Source organism: Vulpes vulpes, chromosome 3 (genome assembly GCF_048418805.1).
Source record: "Vulpes vulpes isolate BD-2025 chromosome 3, VulVul3, whole genome shotgun sequence".
In the NCBI taxonomy this organism is placed as follows: Eukaryota; Metazoa; Chordata; class Mammalia; order Carnivora; family Canidae; genus Vulpes; species Vulpes vulpes.
In genome coordinates, this window is record NC_132782.1 from 86,787,437 (window position 1) to 86,806,010 (window position 18,574).

An 18,574-nucleotide genomic window follows, 5' to 3' on the forward strand; every position below is an offset into this window, starting at 1 on the left:
CCCACCACCCCATTCATGTGTACCATCCCCTGGTACCTCAGAATGAGATTGTATTTAGTGGTGGGGTCCTTATGGAAGAAATCAAGGTAAAGTGGGGTCTGTAGCATGCTGTCCTTTATGACGGGAAAATAGGGGGGGTGGCGCCTGGGGGGCGCAGTTGGTTGAGCATCCAACTCGATTTTGGTCCAGGCCCTGCTCTCAGGGTTGTTAGATTGGCCCCACATCAAGCGCAAGAGAGGTGTCTGTTCCACACCAGAGAGAGGAGTCTGTTTCTCTCTCTCTCTCTCTCTCTCTCTCTCTCTCTCTCTGTCCCTCCCCCCTTTGCCCCTCCCCTGGCCTGCTGGTGCTCTCTCCATGAAATGAATGCATAACTTTTTTTTTTTTTTTAAAGGGAAAATTCGGACACAAACATCCAAGTAGAGAGAAGAGTGTGTGATGACACAGGGAGAGAAGACTGACATCTACCAGCCAGGGAGGGAGGATGCAACAGCCCCTCCCCCACAGCACTCAGAAGGAACCAGCCCTGCCCACACCTGAATCTCAGACTCCCAGCCTCCAGAACAGTGAGAGAATGTATTTTTGTCGTGCCCACACCTGAATCTCAGACTCCCAGCCTCCAGAACAGTGAGACAATGCATTTTTGTCGTGAACGCCTGAAAGCTGCCTGGTCTGTCTTACTTTGTTACAGCTTCCCTGTGGGCAGATCCAACCAGTATTTGTGAAGAAGAGGGAATTCAGATTTGACAGTCACTTTCCTGATACTTCTGCTGCCCCTTTCCCTAAAGCAAGAGGCGTCCATGTCCGGAGGCTTCAAAGAAGAACCGGTTCTTTCACACAGATTAGAACCTTGAGCTTTCTTAGCCCCTGGCATTTCCTGGTCAAGGTGACTGTGTTCATTTTGGAAAACATGGTGGAAAGACTTCAAGAGAAGAATGATTTACAAATCTTGAAGATGGGTGCCAGTTAGCTTAATAAAACTGATGCATTAAAGAGAGAAAAATAAACGGGAGCAAACCGAGGCAACTACTTAGGAAATTAAGGGTGGGAAAGGCTTCTTCAAAGACAGTGTCTAAACAGATGAAAGGTATGAAGAGGAACTGAACGATTTGAACGCAGAAACAATATCCATATGACAGAAAATAAAGTAAAACATTAGGTTAAAAAGATCACTGACTTGGGTCGTCTGGGTGGCTTTGCAGTTGGGTCGCTGCCTTCTGGCCAGGGCATGGTCCTGGGGTCCCGAGATCTAGATTGGCCCCCGTCGGGCTCCCCTTGGGGAGCCAGCTTCTCCCTCCCCCTGTGTCTCTGCCTCTCTGTGTGCTTGTCTCATGAATGAATGAATGAATGAATGAAGCTCGATGATAAATTGGGAGAAATATTTGTGTTTTTTCCAGATACAAAAAGAGAAAACTTTTTATTTTAAACACTAATGAATGAAGAGATCTTAAACATTATGAAAAGATGCAGGTCTGCAGGTCTGCTGCTTCTGGCCCAGACGGACACACGAGGTGAAGATTTGCCCTCCCGGGTTAAATAAGTTTCTAGAAGGAGGAGATAGATGAAAATATGAAATGACAGATTTTAGCTATCTGGAGTGAAGGGTGAGCCTTTAGAGCGTCCAGTTCAGTGCCCAGAGAGTATTCAGGCCGAGGTCGGGGGCTGAGGTTGTGGGGCAGCCCAGCGTGTGTGAGTTGCAGGAACGCAGTGGGATGTTCGGCGGGAGGGGCACGACAGCCAGAGTTCACAGGCAGAGAGCCAGAGTGGAGAGGTGGGAGGGCGTCCCGGTCTTCAGCTGAGCCAGGCATTGCACTGGGGTGGTGGTGGGGTGAGCCGGGCTGAAGGCCAGGACCCAGGGGACTGGGGATCTGCCTGTCTACACCAACGTGCTCAGCGCAGCTTCTCTCCTTTCCCTGCTGAATACGGAAAAGAATATGGAAGGGATGTGCCTGGAGATCTTCTAGGCTCAGGCCCAGGGGAGGTGTGATCGCCTGGCTCCAATTGCAGCATTCCTTCGGTGAGCATTACGGCACCAGCCACACTTCCTTACAGCAAGAGCTGGGCAAGACTGCTCCTGGCTACACTGCCACTGCCATCGGCAGCTTCGGGAGAAGCACACCCTTTGTGCGGGATTAGTTTGATGCAGCAGCTCGGCTAAGGGAAATCGGGAATGGGTTATGTGCCCGTTCATTGGTATAAAAGAGTACTTACTGTTACTTTTTCGAAGAGATTTACGGGGGGGCGGGGGGCGGCGGGAAGGGGGCCGTGGGTGGTTCGGTCGTTGAGCATCTGCCTTAGGCTCAGGTCGTGATCCCGGGCTCCTGGAATCAAGTCCTGCATCAGGCTCTCTGCCAGGGGCTTGCTTCTTCCTCTGCCTGTGTCTGTGCCTCTCTCTGTGTGTGTCTCTCATGAACAAATGAATAAAATCTTCAAAAAGAAAAACAACGAAAAAACATAAGAGTTTTACTGGGGCACCTGGGTGGCTCAGTGGTTGAGCGTCTGTCTTTGGCTCAGGTGTGATCTTGGGGTCTTGGGATGGAGTCCCACAACAGGTCCCCTACAGGAAGCCTGCTTCTCCAGTTGCCTACGTCTCTTCCCCTCTCTCTGTGTGTGTGTCTCATGAATATCAAATCTTTAAAAAAAAAAAAAAAAAAAAGAAAAGCATTACCCGAGTCAACTTGTAATATACATACTTCCTCTGTTGATCTCATACGTACCTAAATATCTTTTGAAGCTAAACAATTTTATTGCCCACATTACAACCCAGGAAGGTTGTTCTTAAGGGCCTGGGAGCCATGTCTTTGACCTGTAAACCTCAAGGAAGATAATGTCCCTCTGTGTCTCCGGGAGGGGGTAAGCATGGTCTCTAGGCATCTTGCTATGAGCTGTAAACTACCTGCTTGACAGAGAAAGGTAAGAACTTTTTTTTCTCCTTCACACAGAGACAACTAGGATGGACCAGCACCGCGATTACCAGGTGAATTTAGGATGAACTATGGAAAAATGCATAGCAAATGGTGCTGGCAAGTCCTGTAGGTGTGAAACAGGTTTACCACTTAGGATGAGAACTATCGGCTGAGCTACAATGAAAGACAAGTCTCGGGTTTCTCCTTGCAAACTTGTTAGTGGTTTGCCTGTGATGTGCGACACAGTCTGGTTTAAAGGTTATTTAACAGTAGGATGGGGGGCCTGGGTGGCTTAGCCAGTTAAGCAGCTGCCTCTTGGTTTGGGCTCAGGTCCGGATGTCAGGGTTGTGGAATGAAGCCCTCCGTGGGGCTGCAGGCTGAGCCTGGAGTCAGCTGGGAATTCTCTCTTCTTCTCCCTCTGCCCCTCCCCCTGCTCTCTTGCGCTGTCGTGCTCTCTCTCTCTCTCTCTCTCTCTGTCTCAAATAAATCGTTTAAACCAACAGAACAGTTTCTCTTCTTTCTATATTTGTGGAGAGGATTCCTGGATGGCAGGAGAAGGGTTTTGTTTTTTGTTTTGTTTTGTTTACGATTTATTTACTCATGAGAGACACAGAGAGAGGCAGAGAGGCAGGCAGAGGGAGAAGCAGGCCCCCTGCAGGGAGCCCGATGCGGGACTCCATCCCGGACCTGGGCATCACCGCCTGAGCCCAAGGCAGATGCTCAACTCTGAGGCACCCAGGACCCAGGCGACCGGGAGATTCTACTTTTAATCCCCACCACCCCGCGGCGTTGAAGAAGCAATTGGCCAGGAACACCGTCATATAATCTCTCCCCCAAAATACTGCTAAGTCCTTGTCCTTAGGACCTCCTCGTCAAAACATGGCATTTTAACCTAACATACATTTAATTCGTCGGACGGGCAAATTCCCAGGTATCCGGGTTCGGGTTTGTGTGTGTGTGAAATCCGGTTGTTCCGCAGTCTGTACTTTGCATTCGTTGTGCAACTTGGACAAGCTGCTACCTTTTCTATTTCCTTCTCCTTTCTTGGAGAAACCATGCGCCTCTCTTATGTCATTGCTGAGTAGTAATCGTATCCCAGTGTTTTAGGGAAACTTGTCATAGTTCAGTGACGTGCACACGTGCACCCTTCCGCGTCCTCTCCTGCTTGTGGAAGTCTCAGTGCCAAGCCGACAGACCTCAGGGAAGGAAAGGACCAGGGATCCAGGACGCAGACACAGCCGCTACTAGAAGCGACACGTCTCCTCGATTCCTCACGGGAGCGAAGACAACGGGGACATTGGGCAGTCGGTCCGGATGGTCAATCCTCTGAGCACGGTGCCTCCTACCCACCCGAGGAGGTGGAGACTTTCGAGACGTCCCCTAGCGTGTGGGCGCTTGGACTCCCGGGAAACAGAGTCCGGGTATTTGTGCCGCTCCCCCCAGGGGGCTCCCGCAGGACCCGGGCCGCACGCCGGGGCCGTGGTGCGCATGTGCAGCTCGGCCTGTGTGCGTGTTGGCGCAGGCGCAGTGCGGCCGCGCTGCTCTCGCTTCCTGTGCGTGCGCAGGTCACCGCTCGCCGCGGTTCCCAGGCTTCGGCCTCCGGCGGCCGAGGATTCCCCGGGACCTGCGGGGCTGTCCGCCGTCCGGCCGGGCCGGCACCCAGCGGGCGCGGGTCCGCGCGGGCCGGGCGGAGGCGCGAGCGGGATCCCCCCAGCGCGAGCCCCGGAGCCCGCGGGCCTGGGCCGGAGGAGCCGGGCGGTCGAGTGGCGGCGGCGGCGGCGGCGGCGGCGGCGGCGGCGGCGGCGGCGGCGGCGGGGCCCGGGTCCGGCCGGTTTGCGGCCGCAGGACGGCGAGGCGTCAGGCGGCCGTTTGGGGCCCCGGAGGGTGGTCGGCCCGAAGTGAGTTTGCGCGCTAGTTCCAGAGCCGGCGCCCCGGGAACGGCGGCCCCGGGGGGCGCAGGAGGAGCAGCCCCCGCCCCGGATCCCTCGCGAGCCTTGGGGCAGCTCGGCGGGTCCCGACGGGGTAGGTCGTGCGCTTGCGGGCCTCCTGGCGGTTGTGGATCTTCCGGGCGGCCAGAGTGCGCGCGGGCGGGGAGGGATGGGCGCTCCCCCGGGACGCGGGACTCGTGGGGTCCCGGCTCCCCTGGCCCCGTCCCCCCCTTGCTGCGCCGTCGCCCTGTCCAGCCTCCAGACGGGTCTCTAAGCGCCCAGGAGTGTGTGCGGAGCCGGCTGCGTTGTGCCCTGGGGCATCTGCCGGTGGAGCGCAGGGCCGGTGTGCGAGGAGGGCCGGGCTGCGGCTGCCTGGTTGACTGAGGAGGAGCCTGGGCCTGAGAAGGGAGGCGGCTTGTCCAGGGCGACGGGGTCCGTGGGTGGGCTTGCTCTCGGGCCTGGGCTCCTGGGCGCGCGTGCTGGCCGCCCTGTTAGTTTTCGTGATCAAAAGGTTCTTCGGTGTAGCTAGCGGACAAGCCAGCGAAGGGAGAGCATTTGAAAACAAGTGTGCCTTGATGCACATTTACCCTATTTTAGAGACCTGGTGTTTTCTGTTCCTGTGCATACATGATTTTAAGTAGTTTGAAGAGATAAGGAAATACGTAGAGAGCAGCGTGAGGAGGAGGGTTTTTTTCAACGTGAGTTTAATGAAGGCAAACGGTTTGAGAAAAATGAGCCGATGTTTATATAAACCATTGAAGAGTAGCCCATCTAGGGCAGCCGGGTGGCTCAGTGGTTTCACGGGTCCTTCGGCCGAGGGTGTGATCCTGGAGATCCAGGATGGAGTCCCACGTGGGCTCCCTGCATGGAGCCTGCTTCCCCCTCTGCCTGTGTCTCTGCCTCTCTCTCTCTCTGTCTCTCTGGGTCTCTTGTGAATAAACAAATAAATAAAATCTGAGAAAGAAAGAGAAAGAGTAACCCATCTGATCACCTCGTGATACGTGGGAGGGACCCCAATTCTGTTGTACCTTTCTCTCTTCTCACATTTTTAGCCTCTTCTGAGTGTTCACAGGGAATGAGATTTCTTTGGTGGTATTATGCAGGATGACCAGTGACTTCTATCATTTCTTCTTCTTCCCCAGGTCCACCGTTAAGAGTCTACGGTTTTCCAAGAGCAGCAGAAAATGAATGAATCCCAGGTGAGTTTTCCTGTCTCCGTGCTTGGTTTTGTAATGCGTTTCAGGAGATTTATATGGGTCCAGATTTTAAAATGGGAGTATGGAAAGAAAAGACGTTACCATGTAAAATGCACTTCTCACCCTGTCAGATCAGCACCTGTTGTGCCCCAGATTGCGAATGCGAGAAAACCGCCAAGGAGCCGATGCCGATGCAAGTACATGAGGGTTTATTAGCAAGCTCGAGCTTGGGTCCAAGTACACCCGACACAGCGGAACAGGGACTTGGAACCTGAGGTGGGTTACAGCTGGGTGTTTATGGGCTGGTCTAGGGGTAAGGTGGGGTTTTTCAGTAAAGCATGGGGGTGTGAGAATCTCCAGTAAAGAGGTCTCACAAGCTCTTGCTTCCTTATTCTGATCAGGGCGTGCTCTGTGGGTTTTTTGTGTAGCCGGGGGAAGGTAGAGTTCCGTACCTGGTCACAGTGGCCTGGTCACAGTGGCGTGAGACGGCTACCGAAGCTACAATGACTGTACTTGTGCCAGTGTTAAGCTTGAATGGCCCTAATATTCTCAGCCTCCACACACCCAGAGTCTTTTGTCGAGTTCATGTGTGTGGAGCTACCCCTATGGGGTGGGGCTACATACGTGACTCAGGTGCGTGATAGTCCCAGAAAAGGAGCGTACCGTGCGTTACATGATTTGAATTGAGCGTAAGAGGAAACCATTTTTGTAACTCGTGGGTTTTAAAGATTTCTTAGGACTTGAGAAACTAACTGTCTTTGTGAAATTGATGTAGTTGTGGGTAGCTTTCCTAATGATGATCATTGAATCATTGCAACCTATGACATGTTTGTTGCTTATCTAAACCGAGGACCTGGTATGTATAATTTTTCCAGGCACCAAAATACCGTGATCCAAGGAGACATATTTTCATTGTTACTGTTTTGTCCAGGGGTAAAAGCTGAGTCGTGAGTGTAATGGCCTGTGCATCCTTCAGGTGGCTTCTGTTATTACTACTTGTTTGGGTTGTGCAGTACATAATACAGGGAGGTATTCCCTAGTAAATATGCATTCACTGCCGTTCCCATTTCAAATCTTAGCATCTTGATTTTGTCCTCACCCCTCTCTGGAACGTGTTGCTAAAGATTAGCAGTGACGTGGGCCCCTGGGCGACTCAGGCAGCTAAGTGTCTGCCTTCGGCTCAGGTCATGATGCTGGGGTCCTGGGATCGAACACCGAGTTGGGCTCCCTGCTCTTGTGGGTCTGCTTCTCCCTCTGTCCCTCCCCCCGCTTGTGTGTGCTCTCGCTCTCTTGCTCTCTCTCTGACTGTGTTGCTCACTATCAAATAATAAGTAAAATCCTTTAAAAAAAAGATTAGCGGTGATCTCAGTACAGTCAGATGCATCAGACATCATCCAGCTCTTACCTCCCGTGATCATTCGTCTGACGTATTACTTCCACGTGTCTTTTCTTCGTGGAGTCTCCCTTTGCTTGGCTTTTAAAAAAGTTCACCTGCAGATATTTTTGCTCTTTAACTGACCAGGGGTGTTTGAAAAAGTAGGTGAGGGTAACCTGCAATACCTTTTTTTCTCAGTATGTAATATCTGGTGTTCAAAGTTTTGCCATCTTCTGGATGTGTTTGAGGTGGTTCTTTTCAGTCAGGATACACAGAGACCACTCTCTCCAGGTGGCTAAGTCTTTTAAATCATTTGCTGATGGTTTCCTTGTATGTCTCTTATGTTACTGCTTTGTAATCTATGTTTTGAAGAAGTTGGGCTTATCCTGTGTTTCCCGTAGTCTGGATTGTGTGGACCACATTGCTGTCATTCTAACTTGAAGACTTTTATCATTACCCATATGCCTTATATAATTGGTAGGTAGCTCCGGACGTTGACCCAGTTCTGTTCAGTTCTTTTGCAAGACTTTGCTGCCCATGACTCTTGTCCGCTTTCCCCCGGAGGCCCGTATCATCTTCCTTTGTTTTTGTGACGTTAGCATCCATTGGTTGATGTTCATTGCCAAGATCCCCCAGTTCTTTAGGGGAGACAAGATGGTGCTATGTTACTTTACCATTTCTTTGTTTCCCAGCTAGAATACTTTCCTAAAGAACAACATCTCTTTAAATAGTTCTGTGTTTCTTACAGACAAGATTATTTTCACAATATCCAGTAGGCTCCTAAGCAACTGGGATTTTTTTTTTTTTTGATTCATTTTGTTACCATTATGAGCTCATGGGTTTACACAAATTTTAAGTATTTCAGTACATTGAAGTCGTTTCTCTCTTTGATGTCTAAGTGGTTCTGTGTTTGACCAGAGGAATCCCTTCAGATGGGTTTCTGAGTCCTTTTGCAACATCCTCTATGTATTTGATAGCATTCATTTTTATTCAACATTTTATTTTGAAAAAACTTCAATCTTACACAACAGTCGCAAGGATCTTAGAGAACTCCCATGTTCCCTTTGCCTGGATACTCCAGTTTTGTACCTCTCCCCACATTTGCTTTATTAGCTCTCTCTCTGTGTGTGTGTGTGTGTGTGTGTGTGTGTGTGTGTATTTCTTACCTGAATCATTTGAGAGTGGATGTCATCTGTCATGTCCGTTTTCAGATTGTACCTGCTAAGATCAAGGATATTGATGGATGGATTGAATTCCGGAAGTGGAAGTTTATTATAACAGTCTCATGTGGCCAGTCTGGCTTTCTTTTGAGACGTGTTGGCATCTGATGTCACCCTTTTACTTTCAACCTGTTTCCATCTTCATACTTCAAGTGCAGATAGTTGGATCTTGCTGTTTTTAAATCCAGTCTGACAGTCTCTGCTTGTTAATTGGTTTGCTTAGACCACGTTACATGTAATCTGACTATTGATATAACCAGTAAGGGTTGTAGTCTGGTTTTGTTTTCTCTTTGTACCATTGGCTTTGTTTCTTTTTTCTTCTTTTGTGAACTTCTTTCCTTTCAATGGATTGTGTATTTTTTGTGATTCTGTTTTACATCTTTTGCGGGGTCTTTGGCTCTAACACTGTTATGTTTTTATTGTTTTGGGGTTTCTGTTATGCTGCTTTAATATTTTACAGTTCATCTTCAGGTAATGTACTGTTTCACTTCAACTATAGGGAGCCTGTGGTTATTTCCATTTCTCCCCTCTTGGTCCTTATGCTGTTGTTGGATATTACTCTTTTTTTTCTTTTTTTTAAGACTTATTATTGATTTCTTCATGAAAGACACACACGCACACACACACACACACACACACAGAGAGAGAGAGAGAGAGAGAGAGAGAGAGAGAGAGGTAGAAAGGCAGAGACACAGGCAGAGGGTGAAGCAGGCCCCATGCAGGGAGCCCGACGCGGGAGTGGATGCTGCGTCTCCAGGATAAGGCCCTGGACTGACAGCGGGGCTAAACTGCTGAGCCACCCAGACTGCCCGGATATTACTTTCACAGGTAGAATCAATCCCCCAAGACATTGTGATTTTTGGGTAAAGTGTTATTTTTTAAGGAATACTAAAATAACATCGTTGCCATTTCTGGTGCACTTGGTTTCTTTATGTTTTATGTCTTTCCAGATGTAGATCTCCTGTCATTTTCCTTGTGCCTGAAGGACATCCTTGAACACTCTAAGGCTTTTTTTTTTTTCTTTTCCAATATTTTATTTAAATTCTAGGTAGTGAACATGCAGTGCAGTATCGGTTTCAGGAGTAGAATTCAGTGATTCATCACATATATAAGACACCCGGTGCTCATCACAACAAGTGCCCTCCTTGATACTCATCCCCTATCTAGGCCCTCCTGCAATCAGCTGCCTCCATCAACCCTCAGTGTATTCTCTATCCTTAAGAGTCTTATGGTTTGTTTCCCTGTCTCCCTTTTTCCCTCTTCCCGTATGTTCATCTGCTTTCTTCAATTCCTAATATGAATGAGATCATACGGTATTTGTTTTTCTCTTACTTTGCTTAGGTTAGTATAGTGTACCCCTATCCATGTCATTGCAAATGGCAAGAGTCCATTCATTTTGATGGCTAAGTAGCATTCCGTTGTGTATATATGCCGCATCTTCTTTATCCATTCACTACTCAGTGGACATTTGGACTCTCTTCATAGTTTGGCTGTTGTTGATAATGCTGATATATGTCAGGTTTTCTTTTAATGATCGGGGGATACAATTAAAGAGAGCAGAACCAGGTGGTAGGTTTGAGAGTGCTTTAATGGGGAGCGCTCCCTGGTGTGGTTCCCTGAAGCCGTGCCCAGGCAAACTGCAGGGGTGTTTATAAAGAGTTTTTGGCGGGAAGATGGGGCCAGGGCGGCATTCGGGTTGGGGCAAGGGTTAGAGGGTGGTGGGCGGCGGGGGGTGGGGTGGGGGGGCTGATCTGTGTTTTGTAAGCTAAGATAGTGTAGGGCAGCAAGGCAGCTTTGGCAGGAAGATGGGGGCGGGGCGGCAAGGTGCCTTTATTGGGAGGTTGGGAGGTTGCTGGCCTCGGGTGGGCTGTTTTGACGTCCCCGGTCTCGCCAGCCCAACACTATGAACATCAGAATGTTTGAATCTGTATTTTTGTTTCCTTTGGGTAAATAGTTAGCCAGTAGTGCAGTTGGTGGATCCTAGGGTAGCTCTATTTTTAACTTTTTGAGGAACCTCCATACTGTTTTCCAGCGTGGCTGCACCAGTTTGCATTGCCAGCAACAGTACAAGAGGGATGTTGTTTCTTGTATGTTTAATTTCATTTTGGGGTTTCTGACAGGTGTTAGGTGATATCTCATCGTGGTTTTGATATCTTTCTCCGGTGATGGGTGATGTTGAGCATCTTTTCATGTGTCTGTCTGCTTTGGATGTCTTCTTTGGAAAACTGTCTCTTCGTGTCTTCTGCCCATTTCTTAAGTGGACTATTTGCTTTTTGGATGTTGAGTTTGATAAGTTCTTTATAGATTTTGGAACCCTTTTTGTTGTTGTTGTTAGGATTATTTATTTATCTGAGAGAAAGAGCACAAGTGGAGGGAAGGGGCAGAGGGAGAGAGAGAATTCCCAAGGTGACTGAGCTCTGAGTACAGAGCTGGACTTGGGGCTTGATCCCAGGCCTCTGAGATCATGACCTGAGCTGAAATCAACAAATGAGCCAGCCACCCAGGGGCCCTGGAACATTTCTTGTAGTTGCTAATGAATTCTTTCAGCTCTCATGTCCAAAAATGCTTTTGTGTGTGTGTGTGTGTGTGTGTGTGTGTGTGTGTGTGTGTGTTTGTGCCTTGGTTTTGTTTCAAGGCAGCTTTGCTGGTGTTTCTCCTATACTTCAGACATGTTCCTCTACTGTCTTCTCGCATCTGTTTTCTTGCCTGTTTGCTATTTCTTTATTGTTTGGAACCATCATCTTGTTTCTTGCATCATTTCGTTGAGGTCATTTGAGCTGTTTCCTAACCTGCCTTCACCTGCCATCCTACAGAGGCCTAGAGCTTCCTAAATATACATTTTAAATCCCAGATGTCTCATAAGTTATGTCTGTTTCCAAGCTGTCAGACTGTTTTTCCTCTTTGTTTCCATGTCTGCACAATCTAGTCTCTCTGCTACCCTGAGTCCATCAACTGTGTGTCCCACTTCTTAATGTTGTCCCTCTTCCAGAGCTGCTCTAATTAGATTTTAATGTCCCTTGCCCTTTTGACCTTGGTGGTTTCACTTTCTGAAATCGCTCCATGCTTATCAGCTCATGTCATTTACTAGAGTTGCAACCACCCCCCCGCCCCCCGCCGCAGCACACGCGCGCACGTGCGCGCGCACACGCACACACAAACACAGTTTTTCCTTTGGCTTCTCTTTCCTCAGTTGCTCCTATATAGAGAGCTATGTTCATATCCTAAATTTCTCGCATCACCTGGGCTATTCCAAATCCCTGTGAGCGCCCCATTACTTCAATCCTTATCTGTTTAACTTCTCCGGTATCTCCTGTGATTGATCTGTCCTCAAATCTGTATCTTCCCTGACCACCTGAGTTCTGACAGACTCCTGACCATAGCCAATGTGTTGTGGAAAGAATTTGTCTGGGTCTTCTGCCTGGATCCTGGAAGAGAGTTTCTAAATCTTTGGAATTGCCTAAGTGATGGGAGTGTTTGTTATCCTGGTAGGCCTCTTGGACCAAACTGCTGAGTTGATGCTAAGGATAGGGGCCAGCTATATCAGGAACACCAACAGGGTTGGGGCTTTTGAACCACTTGATATCAGCCCAATCTCTAGCGGAAGGAAGGGAGCCTGAGATTGAGTTCAGTGTATGGCCAGTGATTGAATTAATCACACTCCCTTAATGAAACTTCAGTAAAAATCCTGGTCACCACACTTGGGTGAGCTTCCTGACTGGTGATACACATGTATGTGCCAGGAGCATGATGCATCCTGAGGACACTGAAGTGTTCTCTGCTGCTACCGTTGCCCAAGATGGTTTTCTCCAAAATTCGGGATTCATGTCATTAGGTCTTTCTTCTCCGCGCTTATCTTATTTGACAGCTTTAGCTCCTCTTATCTTATTGTGCTTCTCAGAAAGTTCTCCAAAACCGTCATTTCTATGCAGCTGTTACCATTTCATCACACACTCTTATTTTTCTTCTACCACAAAAAAACTGGAATTGGGGGTTGTGAAAGGGACGCCTACTGTGATTGAATATTGAACACACAATGCTTGTGTTCCCTGCACTCCTGGATCTGCTTGCCTTGGACCATCTCCTGGAATGCGTAATCTTGCTGAGCCACCTTGCCTTCATTGTAAATTTCAGATTACTGTCTAGGTCCCCCATAGCGCTATCTTCCTTTTCTCCCCCATTTTCTCCCTCAATATCTTCTCGTTTCCTACTTAAAGACATTAGCTCAGGGGGTGCCTGGGTGGCTCAGTTGGCTAAGCACCTGCCTTCAGCGGAGGTCATGATCCTGGGGCCCTGAGATGGAGCCCCAGGTCAGGCTCCCAGCTCAGCGGGGAGTCTGGTTTTCCTTCTCCCTCCGCTCCTCCCCCTGCTTGTGTTTGCCCTCTCTCTCACCGAAATAAATAAATCTTTAAACAAAAGAAGACACCAGCTGAAGATCCTCCTTGTCTTCAGTTTTTTTCTACATGAAAAATAACTGAGAGTTAGTTTTGGAAGTTAAGGAATGTGGCTGACATCTACGGAAGACCCACAGCAAATATCATCTCAATGGGGAAAACCTGAGAGCTTTTCCCCTAAGGTCAGGAACACAGAAGGTATGTCCACCCTCATCACTGCTGTTCAACACAGTACGAGAGGTCTGGGCCTCCACAGACAAGAAAAAGCAATAAAAAGCATCAGAATCCGCGAGGAAGAAGTCAAACGCACTTTTTGCACATGCCATGATACTCTACATGGAAAGCCCCAAAGATTCTACCCCAAAATTGCTAGAACTTGTATAGGAATTCAGCAAAGTGGCAGGAAATAAAAACCCACGCACAAAAACCAGCTGCATTTCTATACACTGGCAATGAGACAGAAGAAAGAGAAATTAAGGAGTCTCTCCCGTTTCCAATTGCACCCCAAACCATTAGATACCTAGGAATAAACCTAACCAAAGAGGCAAAGGATCTGTACTCAGAAAACTGTAGAACACACATGAGAGAAATTGAGGAAGGTACAAAGAAATGGAAAAACGTTCTATGCTCATGGATTGTAAGAACATATGTTGTTAAGACATCTGTGCTACCTAGGGCAGTCTATACATTCGGTGCAATCCCTGTCAAAATATCATCAACTTATTTCACAGAGTTGGAACACATAATCCTAAAATTTGTATGGAACCAGAAAAGACCCTGAGTAGCCGCCAAAGGATTGTCAAAAAACAAGCAAGCAAGCAAACAAACAAACAAACAAACAAACAAAACGAAAAACTGGCAGCATCACGATTTCAGACTTCAAGCTCTATTACAAAGCAATATTCAAATGACAGCATAGTACTGGCACAAAAACAGACACATAGATCAATGGAACAGAATAGAGAATGTAGAAATGGGCCTTCAACTAATCTTCGACAAAGCAGGAAAAATATCCTGTGGAAAAAAGACAGTCTCTTTAGCAAACGGTGTTGTGAAAATGGGACAGCCACATGCAGAAGAATGAAAGTGGACCATTTCCTCACACCATACACAAAAATAGACTCAAAATGGATGAAAGACCTAACTATGAGACAGGTGTCGATCAAAATGCTAGAGGAGAACACAGGCAGCAAACTCTATGACGTCTGCTGCAGCAACGTCTTACGACACATGTCTCCAAAGGCAAGGGAAACAACGGCAAAAATGAACTATTGGGACTCCATGAATATTGAAAGCTTTTTCCCAGCAAAGGAAACAGTCAAGGAAACCAAAAGATACCCAACACAATGGGAGAAGATATTTGCAAATGACTTATGAGATAAAGGGCCAGTATCCAAGATCTATAAAGAACTCATCAAACTCAATACCCAAAGAACAAATAATCCAACAAGAAACGGGGAGAAGAAAAAAAAAGGTGCTCAGCAATTGAGCACCTGCCTTTGGTTCAGGTCATGATTCCAGAGTCCTGGGATTGAGTCCCACATCAGGCTCCCTGCGAGGAGCCTACTTCTCCCTCTGCCTATGTCTCTCCCTCTCTCCGTGTGTCCCTCATGAATAAATAAACAAAATATTTTTAAAACTCAAATGGGCAGAAGACATGAACAGACATTCCTCCAAAGAGGACATACAAATGGCCGACAGACACATGAGACTACGCTCCACATGCTATGGCATCAGGGAAATAGAAAGCAAAACTACAATGAGATACCACCTCACACAAGTCAGAGTGGCTAAAATTGACAAGTCAGGAAATGATAGACGTTGGCAAGGATGTGGAGAAAGGGGGACCCTTGTACACTGTTGGTGGTAATGTAAGCTAGTGTAGCTACTCTGGAGGTTCCTCAAAAAGTTCCAAAGAGCCCTACCGTACGACCCGGCATTTGCACTACTGGGTATTTACTCCAAAGACACAAGTGTAGTGATCCAGAGGGGCATCTGCACCCCAATGTTCATAGCAGCAATGTCCACAGGAGCCAAACTATGGAAAGAGCCGAGATGTCTATCAACAGATGAATGGATAAAGAGGACGTCCTGTGTGTGTGTGTGTGTGTGTGTGTGTGTATAATGGAATATTACTCATCCATCAGAACGTGAAGTCTTGCCATTTACAGCAACATGGATGGAACTAGAGGCTATTCCACTAAGCGAAATAAGTCATCGAAAGACAATTATCATATGATTTCACTTATACATGGAATTTAAGAAACAAAGAAGAGGAGCATAGGGGAAGAGAGGAAAAAATACAACAAGACGATATCAGAGAGAGACACATACCATAAGTGACTCTTAATCATAGGCAACAAATGGAGGGTCGCTGGAGGAGAGGGGAGTGGGGGAATAGGATGACTGTGTGACGGACATTCAGGAGGGACATTAAGGAGGGACTGGGTGTTACATGAGGCTGATCAATCACTGACCTCTACCTTTGTGACCGATAATCCATCATATGTTACTATATTGAAGTGTTTGTTTTTTAAAAGAAGAAGAATAGGGAACCCTGGGTGGCGCAGCGGTTTGGCGCCTGCCTTTGGCCCAGGGCGCCATCCTGGAGACCCGGGATCGAGTCCCACGTCAGGCTCCCAGTGCATGGAGCCTGCTTCTCCCTCTGCCTGTGTCTCTGCCTCTCTCTCTCTCTCTCTCTCTCTCTCTGTGTGTGACTATCATAAATAAATAAAAATTTAAAAAAATATTAAAAAAAAATAAAAAATAAAAGAAGAAGAATATGGAGGCCATGTCCTCTTGAAGAGAAATCAGCAGTATCCACCTCAATCTAAAATAAATTCTTGGCACACAGTTGTAAATATTAAATAAAGAAAGAAAAGAAAAAGAAAACGTGGCTAAATAATCACATCCCCACTAAGCGACAGTATCATTGAACAGTGAACAGATGAGACTGATTGTGATGACCACAAACATCATGAAGGTAAGAAGACATCTCTTTATTATGTTTCCCCAAGAGACACCTGGCAGTGTCCTCTTTAATAACCTAAAATAACATACAAACATGTCATCAAGGCCAGTTAAAAACTGACACCTGGTTCTCACAGTTTAATAACGAAGACTATCAAATAAACATTTACAGTTACAAGAACATGAGGGAACTAACTAACCCGGGTTAGTTATAAGTATAACTGATGTATTATATAAGTATAATAAAAACAAAACCTATCCTGAATACGTAAACAAAGTTATAGTTATGCAGCAGCTGAAATCTCATCACAAAACTACGTTGGAATAGCATGTCTCGGAAACTATGACTATTTCAGAACTATTTAAAATAAATACATAAATTAAAACTAGAGAAACAAATATAGTCTGAGGTCAACATTTTCAAAATGAACAAATGAAATTCATGACATATGTTTGGCTGTCACAATCCTTCGGGTTCTAATTTTATATTTTTGAGGTAATTTCCTCCTCACCTGTGTCCCAGTGCATGAAAAATGGGACCTCCAACCTCTACCTCAGCAGAGATTCAAATTAAGTAATGTGAAATATTTGATGGTGGCCCAGGAGGGGATGGACGTGAAAAAACCCTGGTTTCTTATGGTCTCTCCGTGGACTCCTCCATGGACTCCCAGCTCCTAGGAGTGCAACATGATAACTCCATTGAGCTCGTTCTGGAAGGTCCTGGGTTCTTCTAGATTATCTGTGAAAGAGACTCCTGTGTTCCTGACTTCCTACTGAAAAGATGCGTCTCCCCGGGGCTCAGGGATCTGCAATTGAGAAAGAGAGGAAGGACATCAGATTGCAAGGAGGCAACTCTCCAGATACAGAGATTATTCACCTTCTCAGTCCATTGTAATCAGAGTTGAGACGAATGTATAAATCCACTTTATCCCTAATCATTCGTCCTAAACCCCAGTTCATTTTCAAGTATGACTTCTGGACTTTGGTGATCCTGGCTCCAAAAACTTCTTCATGTACCTAAGAACAGGCCCAGTCATCTACTTTATAGCCAGGGCTCTAGGTGATTCTGTTCAGGGACCAAAACAAACAACCTTGAGAGAATGTTGCTTTAGACTGGACACTCACCTTGGTCCTTTTGTGCTACTTAGAGTCTGAACTAATCACCATACCGCAAACATCACTCACACATCAACATCATGAACCATGAGTCTGGACTCATGCCTAATCCCCCATTCTAACCCTAGATCCCCATGTTTAACCATAACACCTAGTCCTAAAGTTGGTCAGTGCTATGCGGTCTGAATGTTTGTATCCCACACGCACACCCCAAATTCATACATTGAGATCGTAACCCACAAGGTGATGGTGCTAGATGGGGCCACTGGGATGATTAGGGCATGGGTGGGGCCCTCTTGAATGGGATTAGTGCTCTGATAAAAGAGACCCCAGTGACCTAGCTCTCCCCTTCCACCATGCGAGGACACAGCCAGAAGGTGGCAATCTGCAACCCAGTAAAGGTTCTGACCAACCCAGTAAAGGTTCTGACACTCTGATCGCAGACTTGTCCCCTCCAAATTGTGAGAAGTAAATGTCTGTTGTTCTTAAGCCATCCATCCACTCTGTAGTCCTCTGATGTAGGAGCCTAAATGGACTAACAGAGCTATAGTTCACATGAGTTAAACCCAATCTTTACTTAATCCTCTACCCAAATCAATAAGTTTGTGTGTCGATCACAATAAGCCATGCTGAAACTATTATTTCTTAAGCTTCACTTGTTCTGACAAACTTCCTTCACCGAAAACCTGAGGGGAAAGGTATAATTGAACAAAATGGGACACTGGTCCGGAAGCAGGCAGGGGACGTGGAAAATGCACAGGCAATCTGGCCATAAGCAATGTGCTTGAAAGGAAATTTGGATGAAAGCATAACTAGACATAATTTCTCTTGTATTACTAGATAGGTAGACTCTTCCATCAAATATCCTACTGTTAGACAGACATATACTTTGTTGTAAATAAGTCCCTGTGGTTGATACCTGTGAGGGATGAAAGGCCAAAAATGAATTAGAAAGTCTGGGGATCCCCGGGTGGCTCAGCGGCTTGGCGCCTGCCTTCGGCCCAGGGCATGATCCTGGAGTCCCGGGGTCGAGTCCCACATCAGGCTCCCTGAGTGGAGCCTGCTTCTCCCTCTGCATATGTCTCTGCCTCTCTCTCTCTCTCTCTCTCTCTCTCTCTCTCTCTGTGTCTGTGTCTCTCATGAATAGATAAGTAAATTTTTTTTCTAAGATTTTTCCTTATTTATTCATGAGAGGCACGGAGAGAGAGAGGCAGAGACCCAGGCAGAGGGAGAAGCAGGCTCCACGCAGGGAGCCCGACGCGGGACTCGATCCCGGGTCTTCAGGAGCAGGCGACACTAAACCGCTGCGCCACCGTGGCTGGCCCGCTGTGCCACCGCGGCTGCCCTGGATAATAAAATCTTAAAAAAGAAAGAAAGAAAGTGAATACACAATTTATGGAATCAACTGAAAACTTACTCACTTTCCACAGAAAATCAACATTTCATGAAAGCTATCATTTGGGCCCCATTGCCGT